We start from the raw sequence: 9,859 nt of genomic DNA, 5'->3' as shown, positions 1-9,859 counted from the left end.
GCAGAGACATTACTTTGCCAACAAAGGTTCGTCTAGTCAAGGCTATGTTTTTTCCTGTGGTCATGTATGGATGTGAGAGTTGGACTGTGAAGAAGGCTGAGCGCCAAAGAATTGATGCTTTTGAAGTGTGGTGTTGGAGAAGACTCTTGAGAGTCCCTTGGACTGCAAGGAGAACCAACCAGCTGTTCTAAAGGAGATCAGCCCTGGGATTTCTTTTGGAAGGAATGATGCTAAAGCTGAAACTCCAATATTTTGGCCACCTAATGGGAAGAGCTGACTCATTGGAAAAGACTCTGATGCTGGGAGGGATTGGGGGCAAGAGGAGAAGGGGACGACAGAGGATGAGATGGCTGGATGGCATCACTGACTCGATGGACATGAGTCTGAGTGAACTCCGGGAGTTGGTGATGGACAGGGAGGCCTGGCGTGCTGCGATTCATGGGGTTGCAAAGAATCGGACATGACTGAGCGACTGATCTGATCTGATCTGACTCTAAACTGATCAAGAAATTTTGAAAAAGAACATGAATCAGTGATGAGTGAGGGAACACTACTATAGATCCCACAGACATTTAAAGGATAAGAAAATATAGATGGCTTTGTGCAATAAATTCTACAGCTTAGATAAAATGGAAAAAAAAATCCCTTTAATGACCTAAATAAATAACCAGATGTGTCTAACTCTGCAACTGTATGGATTGTAGCCCACCAGGCTTCTCTGTCCATGGAATTCTCCAGGCAAGAATACTGGAGTGGGTTGCCATTCCCTTCTCCAGAGGATCTTCTCAACCCATGGATCAAACCTGGGTCTCCTGCATTGCAAGCAGATTCTTTACTGTCTGAGCCACCAGAGAAGACCCAACTAAATAACCAGAAGTTACCTCAAAAATCAGAAAAGCCATATATTTACAAAGGAAATTGAATTTGTAGTTAAAACATTTCCACAGAGAAATTTAATTCCAAGTAAAAATATTTCCGAGTCCCAGATGGCTTCACTGTTGAAATCAACAAATACTTGATGAAGAAATATTAATTCTCTTAAGAAAATAGAGGAGGAGGAAACTCTTTCTCAATTTGTATTTTCTGAACATAAATGTTATATCAAAATGGATAAAAACTTTACTAGAAAATAAGAATATAGATCAATATAGACCAATCATTCACAAACATAGGTGCAAAAATCCTTTAAAATAATAGAAAATTGATCCAAAATATATAAAAATAATACCTTATGAATAATGAGTTTATACTGAAAATATATTATTCATTTAGCATTCAAAAGTAAATAATTAAAATTCAACATGTCAACAAGAAAAAAATCATATAATTATCCCAATAGATGTATTTAAAATGGCTGACAAATATCAACATTAATTTATGATTTTTAAAAAACCCCTTAACAAGCAACTTTTTCAACATGACAAAGGTGATTGATGAAAAATTAACAGCTAAGCTTAAGTAAGAAAATAAATACTTTTCCCTAATATCAAAAAGAATGCTCATATAGTACCTCCTATAAAATATTTTCCTGCAAGTTCTAAGTGGTACAGTAAGCCAAGAAAAGGAATAAAACACATACAGATGGAGGAAATAAAATTATTTTCATTTGCAAAAAACATTTGATCACATATATAGAAAATTTTAATTGCAAAAATACACAACTACTAAAGGTAATTGTGGGAAAGATTAGTTTTCATTCCAATGCCAAAGAAAGGCAATGCCAAAGAATGCTCAAACTGCCAAAGATTGTACAATTGCACTCATTTCACATGCTAGAAGGTAATGCTCAAAATCCTTCAATCTAGCCTTCAGCAGTACATGAACCCAGAGTTTCCAGACATACAAGCTGGGTTTAGAAAAGGCAGATGAACCAGTATCAAATTGCCAACATTGGTAGGATCATAGAGAAAGCAAGGAAATTCCAGAAAAACATCTACTTCTGCTTCATTGATTATGCTAAAGTCTTTGATTGTGTGGATCAAAACAAACTGTGGAAAACACTTAAAGAAATGGGAGTACAAGACCACCTTACTTGTCTCCTGAGAAACCTGTGTGAGAGTCAAGAAGCAACAGTTAGAACCAGACATGGAACAACTGACTGGTTCAGAATTGGAAAAGGAGTACATCAAGGCTGAATATTGTCACCTTGCTCAAGTAACTTCTGTGCAGAGTAGATAGTGCAAAATGCCAGGCTGGATGAATCACAAGCTGGATTCAAGATTGCTGGGAGAAATATCAATAACCTCAGATAGGCAGATGATATCAATTTAATGGCAGAAAGCGAAGAGGAACTAAGCTGCTGGATGAGTGTGAAAGAGAGGAATGAAAAAGCTGGCTTAAAACTCAACATTTAAAAAATGAAGATCGTGGCATCTGGTCCCATTACTTCATGGCGCGAAGAAGGGGAAAAAGTAGAAGCATTGACAGATTTTCTTTTCTTGGGCTCCAAAATCACTGTAGATGGTGACTGCAGCCATGAAATTAAAAGACACTTGCTCCTTAGAAGGAAAGCTATAACAAACTCAGACAGCATATTAAAAAGCAGAGACTTTTCTTTGCCAACAAAGGTCCATAGAGTCAAAACTATGGTTTTCCCTGTAGTCATGTATGGATGTGAGAGTTGGACCATAAAAGAAAGCCGAACACTGAAGAATTGATGCTTTCGAACTGTGGTGCTGAAAAAGACTCTTGAGAGTCCCTTGGACTGTAAGATCCAACCAGTCCATCCTAAAGAAAATCAACCCTGAATAGTCATTGGAAGGACTGATGCTGAAGCTGAAGCTCCAGTACTTTGGCCACCTAATGGGAAGAGCTGACTCATTGGAAAAGACCCTGATGCTGGGAAAGATTGAAGGTGGGAGGAGAAGGGGATGACAGAGGATGAGATGGTTGGATGGCATCACCAACTCGATGGAAATGGGTTTGGGTGGACTCCAAGAGATAGTGAAGGACAGGGGAGCCTGGCGTGCTGCAGTCTAAGTGATAACAAAGAGTGGGACACAACTGAGCCATTGAACAACAATACTAAAGGTAATGAGTTAACTCCATAAGGTCACACTACACAAAGCCAATATAGAAAAATTGCACTTCTGTAAACAAACAAATTTTTTAAAACTTCAAAATATAATGTAATTTACAGTTATATGTTTATTTATGTGCTAAGTCACTTTAGTTGTGTCCAGCTCTTTGCAACCCCACGGACTGTAGCCTGCCAAATTTTTCTGTCCATGGGATTTTCCAGGCAAGAATACTGGAGTGAGTTGCCATTTCCTTCTCCAGAGGATCTTCTCAACCCAGGATCTAAATGGTGTCTCTTAGTTCTCCTGAATTGGCAGGTGGGTTCTTTACCACTAGCGCCACCTGGGAAGTCTTGTATTTATTTATAATGACATCCAAAGGAGGGAATGAATGGGGATAAGTTTAACAGAAGATAGCCAAAAACTAAAGTCCTTTGCTAAAAAATTTAAAGAAGACCTAAAATAATGAAGAGATACATCACATTCATAGACTAAAATATTCAATATTTTTCAGATATTACCTCTTATATAACTAAGCTACAGATTCACTGCAACCTCAACGTGTCAGACAATTTTTAATAAAAATTCACAAGATTATTACAAAGTTTAAATAGAAATGCAAAAAACCTAAGCAAAAAGCATCTAAAAAAGTTGGTGGACCCACACTATCAGATTTCAAGGCTTAGTATAAAGCCACAGTACTCAAAAACAGTAGTAAAAAAAAAAATCATAAGAATAGATATATAGATCAATTAAACTAATAGAAAGTTGAGAGATGCAGGCATACATATAAACTCAATTGCTTTTCAACAATTACATCAAAGCAACTCGAAAGAGAAAGGACAGTCCTTGCAATAACTAGCAATTAAAAAACCAGTTTCTCCTCCAGGAGATAGTGAAGGACAGGGAAGCCTGGCACGCTGCAGTCCATAGGTTTGCAAAGAGTTGGAACACAAGTTTGCAACTGATCAACAACATCAAATCTACTCTGTGGAAAAGAATATCCACTCTTACATCATACCACTTACAAAAAGTTAACTTGAAATTTTCGTAGACCCAAATATAGGAACTAAACCTATAAGACTTCTGAAGGAAAATATAAGAGGAAATTTTTGTAATGGTAGAACAGCAAGACATGGAAACAATCTAAATATGTCTCCCTCTCCCAAGGCAGTTATTCTAGGCAAATTTACCTTCCCTGTTACCTTCTAAAACTCAGGTAAAGCTGTGTGAATCTTTTCTTATTGGTTCAGCATCTTCTCATTCCTGGCTATTTGTTGGTACTCACTAGGCTAAGGTACCTGCCAAGATGCTCCACTTACAAGGCCCGCAGATGCTGCAGATGCTAGAAAAATCCTTGAGGAAGAGCATCCCTGCATCCTTAAAGGTGAGCTTGGGACATTCTTAGGGAAGCAGAGGGTTGCATTCTTAGGGAACCAAAGAGGTCAGGAGGAGAATGAGCTCTTACTGAGTGCACATTCTGTGGTAAGAACTCACTCACACCGCATCGCACACAGTTCACACCATCTCTTGGCAAGAGAAGTGTATTAACTCATGTCCTGGAAGAGGGAAGAGTTCTCAGTTATATGACTTGCCCAATAATTTTAAGTTACAAAAACACTACCCTCTGGAGACTCAAAAATATTTTCCTGATTTCCCTTTAAAAGGTTGATCTAAGTACATACTAATTTTTAAACATTTGTGCCCGAGGTGAAGTTAACCACCATGTATCTTCTTGGAATATTTAACAGGTCAAGTCTTATTTCTTTGAAATCCAAGTGTGCATGGAAGAGATCTAGAAACAATTATCTACTATTCATTACTTTAAGGCAATGGTATTTCTTACAGAATGGCTGGATTTATGCAGATTTATTTATATTTTCACTTTTAACATTCAGAGGATTGATGGAAGGAGGAAAATGCTTTTTCTTTCATTTTTTTCTTTTCCTTTTTTGTCTGCATGACTTGTCAGATCTCAGTTCCCTAACTAGAGACTGAATCCAGGTCCTCGACAGAGAAAGCCTGAGTCCTAACTATGGACCACCAGGGAATTCCCTGAACTGCTTTTAAAAGCACTTTGCACATCTAAAGATAGAAGTTTAATCACAGAACCGCGGCCAGCACCGGCGCCAGCGGGGCCTCAAGGCCAGAACAATGGCAGCGTGGTCGTCAGTGGCAACGGAAAGCACTTCCAGCCCTCACTTCACCGCAGCCGCTGGACTTGATCTGTGGACTTGTGTCAGCCTCAGAACTCCCGTAGGAGGGGCGGTCGGTTTTCTCCCTATGCTGTGGAAGATGGCTCTGAGGCCAGGAAAACTTAATAACTTGCCCACCTGGTTACTCCTGGGGCCATAAATATAATCCATTTATTCCGTTTCAACTCTCCAGAGCCTACCTGTGTATTTTGAGCAAAACAGACCCTCAACTTCAGATCCTATTAAGAGAATAAACTGGATCTCTCATACATCACTGCTGGGAATGTGAGATGGTGCAGCCCCTCTTAAACAGCCATTTGTAAGTGTCTAACCAATCGTGCAACCAGCGCACGGCCAGCGACGACAACCTTGAGCATTTGCCCTAGAGAAATGCAAGTTTATGTTCACACAAAACTGTGTACCCTAATGTCTATAACAATCTGATCCATGATAGTCAAAAGCTGGAAACAACTCACATGTCCTCCCATAGTTGAGTGGCTAAATGAACTGTGGTACATCCATACTATGGGATACTACTAAGTGATAAAGAAGAAATGACCGAGGGATACTTGCAGCAATTTGGATGAATCCTCAGAAAATTATTGGAGAAGGCGATGGCACCCCACTCCAGTACTCTGGCCTGGAAAATCCCATGGACAGAAGAGCCTGGTAGGCTAGAGTCCATGGGGTCGCTGAGGGTTGGACACGACTGAGCGACTTCACTCTCACTTTTCACTTTCATGCATTGGAAAAGGAAATGGCAACCCACTCCAGTGTTCTTGCCTCGAGAATCTCTGGGACGGGGGAATCCTGGTGGGCCGCCGTCTATGGGGTCGCACAGAGTCGCACACGACTGAAGTGACGTAGCAGCAGCAGCAGCAGCCAGAAAATGATGCTGAGTGAAAAAAGCCAGTCCCAAAGGGTTCCACACTGTATAAGTTCGTTTATGTAAAATCCTTGAGATAACCAAATACAGAAACAGAGAACACGCTGATGGCTTCTGGAGGTGAACGAGGAGGGGGGCAATGGGAAGGTAGTGGATGTGACTATAAGAGCCTCAGGAGCCATCCTCATGGAAAGGGAAGTGTTCTGCATCTGGACTGTATCAGGGTCAAAATCCTGTTGTGGTGTTGCTCCTAAAGTCCAGTAGGTCTCTGTGCTTCACCAAGTTTACACGGTAAGCAGCCAGGATTTTACTCTGGGCAAGTGAACATTTGAAGCCAAGTCCTAACCCTTATGCTCATCTGCTTAGCACAGCGCCTTGGACTTTGGTCAATAAATTATACGTATCAGTTTCTATCTTACAGTTTCGTCTAGAATATGCACCCTCATCCCACCATGGAGTTACCTTGATGATGGTGACTCCTCCTTGGTTCTACAGCTAAAAGGGCAGCCTGCCTGGGTCTGTACCCACCCCTTCCACCAGCAGGCTGTGTCTCCCTGCCACGTTACTTAACTTTTATGTGCCTTGGCTTTCTCACACAGAATGGGAGTCATGAAGGGATTCCCTCGTGGCCCCAGGGGTTAAGACTTGGTACTTTCATTACCTAGGGCCCGGGTTCGATCCCTGGATGCCTGATGTTGAAGCAAAGATCCCACAGGCTGCACAGCCACCATAAAAGAGGAGGGGGAGTAACAGGACCTCCAGTCTCTTGGGGTTGTTGCCAGATGAGAAGATTTGATGGGGAACAGGCAGGCTGTGCCTTGCACACAGAGCAGCTATGCCAATATTAGCCACTGTGGGTATAGATCAGACCATAAATTTACAGTGGGGTGAATTGTGGCTACATCGGTTTATCTCATTTGAGGCCAATACTTTGAAAGACTTGGCATAATTTGGGATGAGTTGAATATCTTCACCTTCCTCAATCTTAACCATTTGTAAACCATCCTTTTACTCTGGGGAAGAGAAAGGTAAGCATTCTTCTATAGGTAACCTATCTGGTTTTGTTTATATTTACTGTAAAGGGACCAAAGAGACAAGTCTCCATGACCTTTAGTTACTATAGCCTCCACTTATTTGTAGGAAATAGTTACCTTTACCAGAGGTTAATTTGAAAATGTGTGTTGAAAAGCCTTAAACATGTAGATAGCTTTAAACCCAGCAATCTCCCTTCTAAAAACCTTCCCTAAGCAAATATCAGGTACAAATGCAAAGATTTCAGCAAAAAAGATATTCTTTGAAGAGTACTTTTTTGCGTCAAGAAGTTGGAAACACCTGGAGTGGAGTGTATCTGATATTCTCCAGTTTTGTGAAATGTGTTGTGTGTGCCTGGAGAATCCCATAGCCAGAGGAACCTGGTGGCTACAGTCCATGGGGTCACAAAGAGTCAGACGCGACTGAAGGGACTTAGCACGTACACGCTTACATGAACAGATGTAAATCTATTAAAGATCTTATTACATTCCATAATGGGAGTTCTGTTCATAAATTCCATTGGTTTGCATATCTTCTATGTGAATATTTTTTAAAGATATATTTATTGTGGGGAAACTTAGAATCTCACCAGTGGTCTGCTGAAGTTCTTACTAGGTACCTTCCAATCAAAAAATTCCATTCTTTCATAAAAATAAACCTTGTCCTATGCAAGCACGGCACTTTGCCATCTCTTCCTAATAAGATAATCCTCTCACTTTCTTGTAATACTACAGGTTTATGGGACCACCTTCCACATAAACCAGGGAAACCCTTTCAAGCTAAAGGCTCTGGTGGACAAGTGGCCTGATTTTAATACAGTGGTTATCCGCCCTCAGGAGCAGGTAAGGGGCCAGATGTGGAATGAATAGGTATTTATGTTCATATTGGCTATGTACTTACCATGCAGTTGGCAATATGGTAGACCCTGGGAATGCAGAAATAAATCAAGGTGATATAGTCAACATGTCCTTATCTTCAAAAAGTCCACAGCCTGGAGGAGATTATAGGTAAATCCATAGGGAAATGACATCATGGTGTGAAGTGGTTAGATGCTCAGTCGTGTCTGACTCTGCGACCTTGTGGACTGTCGCCCACCAGGCTCCTCTGCCCATGGAATTCTCCAGGCAAGAATACTGGAGTGGGCTGCCATTCCCTTCTCCAGGGAATCTTCCCAACCCAGGGATTGAACCCATGTCTCCTGCCTTGCAGGTGGATTCTTTACTGTCTGAGCCACTAGGGGCCCCATGGTGTGAAATGGCCAGAATCAAAACCAAGATGGCATCCTGCTGCTGCTTAGGACCAAACGCTTTGTCATTTCCTGCATCCAGTTTGCGGGAATAGAGGCAACCAGGGGGAGGCTGTGCTAATGCAGGATTATGTTGATGGCGTAGACAAGCGCTTGATCTTTTGTGAAAGGCATCAAAGAAGCATTTCCCAGGCTGGATTTCTACACGTAGTAAATCAAGCCCATTTTAAACCCTTAACCTAAGGGGAAAAAAATATTTCATACCTTGTACAAACACCAGTTTTGAAACCACATCAACTCATTCATGCTAACTCAAAACTTCTCATTGTGGTGATCTCTTCCCGTTGAGATGCTGCACCATGTTATAACCTATGGTCATCAATTAAGCAAATAAAACCAGGCAGGAGGGGAAAAAGCATGTGGTAGAGGTTGCAGGGAGAGGAACGATTCTTAGTAGAAATTTTACCAAAATTGGATGTTGAATATAAATAGGATTTTTTACATGGTTGCAGATCAGAACTTCATTCAAAGCAGTTGCAAGAGATAAAGTCTGAAACAAGAGTGAATTAAGGAAAATTAAGGAGCAAATTACATAGTTGGAATTGTTGGTTACATATAGTATGATAATTTTTTAATTAGTGAAATTGAATAGTTAAGTTTATTTAATAGTTATGTTTATTCAAAAATAAAATGTATAATTATATTTTAAAATATCAAGTAAAATTGTAATATAAATATATTATCACTTAATATAACTTACATAGAAGTGAAACGGGTAATAAATATTCAAGAAACCAAATTAAATAACAATTTAAAACGAACACTTTTAATTATTGATAGAAATCTGAGCTACTTTCAAAAATACAGTTTTAAAAATAAGACTTTTCCAACTTGAAGAACGATCATTGACATATAAGATTGTGTCAGATCTACAACATTGCAGATTTGATATACACGTACAGTACAATGATTCCCTCCATAACTTTAGCTAATACTCCATCCTGTCTCATAATTACCATTCTATTTCTTAGTGAAAACATTCAAAATCTGCTCTCTCAGCAACCTTCAAGTACAATTAACCCTTGAACAACATGGGTTGGAACTGCACAAGCCCACTTAAATATTTTTTTCCCCAATAATTACATGCTACAGTACTCCACTATCTGACGATGTTTGAATCTGTGGATGCAGAATAGCAGATACAAAGGATGACTGTAAAGTTACACGCAGATTTTCAGCTGTGTGGAGAGTTGGGGTCCCTAACTCCTTCTTCGTTCAATGCTCAACTGCATATAATACAGCATTAACTATGGTCCTGCGACGGGTGCGCCAAAGCGCAGGCGGCTGCGACGGGCACACCAAAGCGCAGGCGGCTGCGACGGGTACACCAAGCACGACCGAGAGGAACCACCCCACATCCGAAGTCAGGGGCAGAAGCCGGGAGAACCCCATGCCCGAAGGGCGGCGACCAAGAGGAGTTACC

At 40.5% G+C, this 9,859-nt stretch overlaps 1 long non-coding RNA gene across 1 annotated transcript in view; it reads left to right on the top strand.

The window, feature by feature from the left end:
• Nucleotides 1-8,230, top strand: part of LOC104987655 — a 12,916-nt gene extending 4,686 nt beyond the window's left edge. The window contains exons 2-3 of the long non-coding RNA XR_825153.1: nucleotides 4,309-4,404; nucleotides 7,865-8,230. This is a non-coding gene — a long non-coding RNA (uncharacterized LOC104987655). The remainder of the gene's footprint in view (nucleotides 1-4,308; nucleotides 4,405-7,864) is intronic.
• Nucleotides 8,231-9,859: the final 1,629 nt, after the last annotated feature.

The sequence above is a fragment of the Bison bison genome, unplaced genomic scaffold (assembly GCF_000754665.1).
Source record: "Bison bison bison isolate TAMUID 2011002044 unplaced genomic scaffold, Bison_UMD1.0 scf7180017846143, whole genome shotgun sequence".
Lineage (NCBI taxonomy): Eukaryota > Metazoa > Chordata > Mammalia > Artiodactyla > Bovidae > Bison > Bison bison.
Note: the sequence above shows the minus strand (reverse complement) of the source record. Positions and strands in the feature narration are given on the sequence as shown.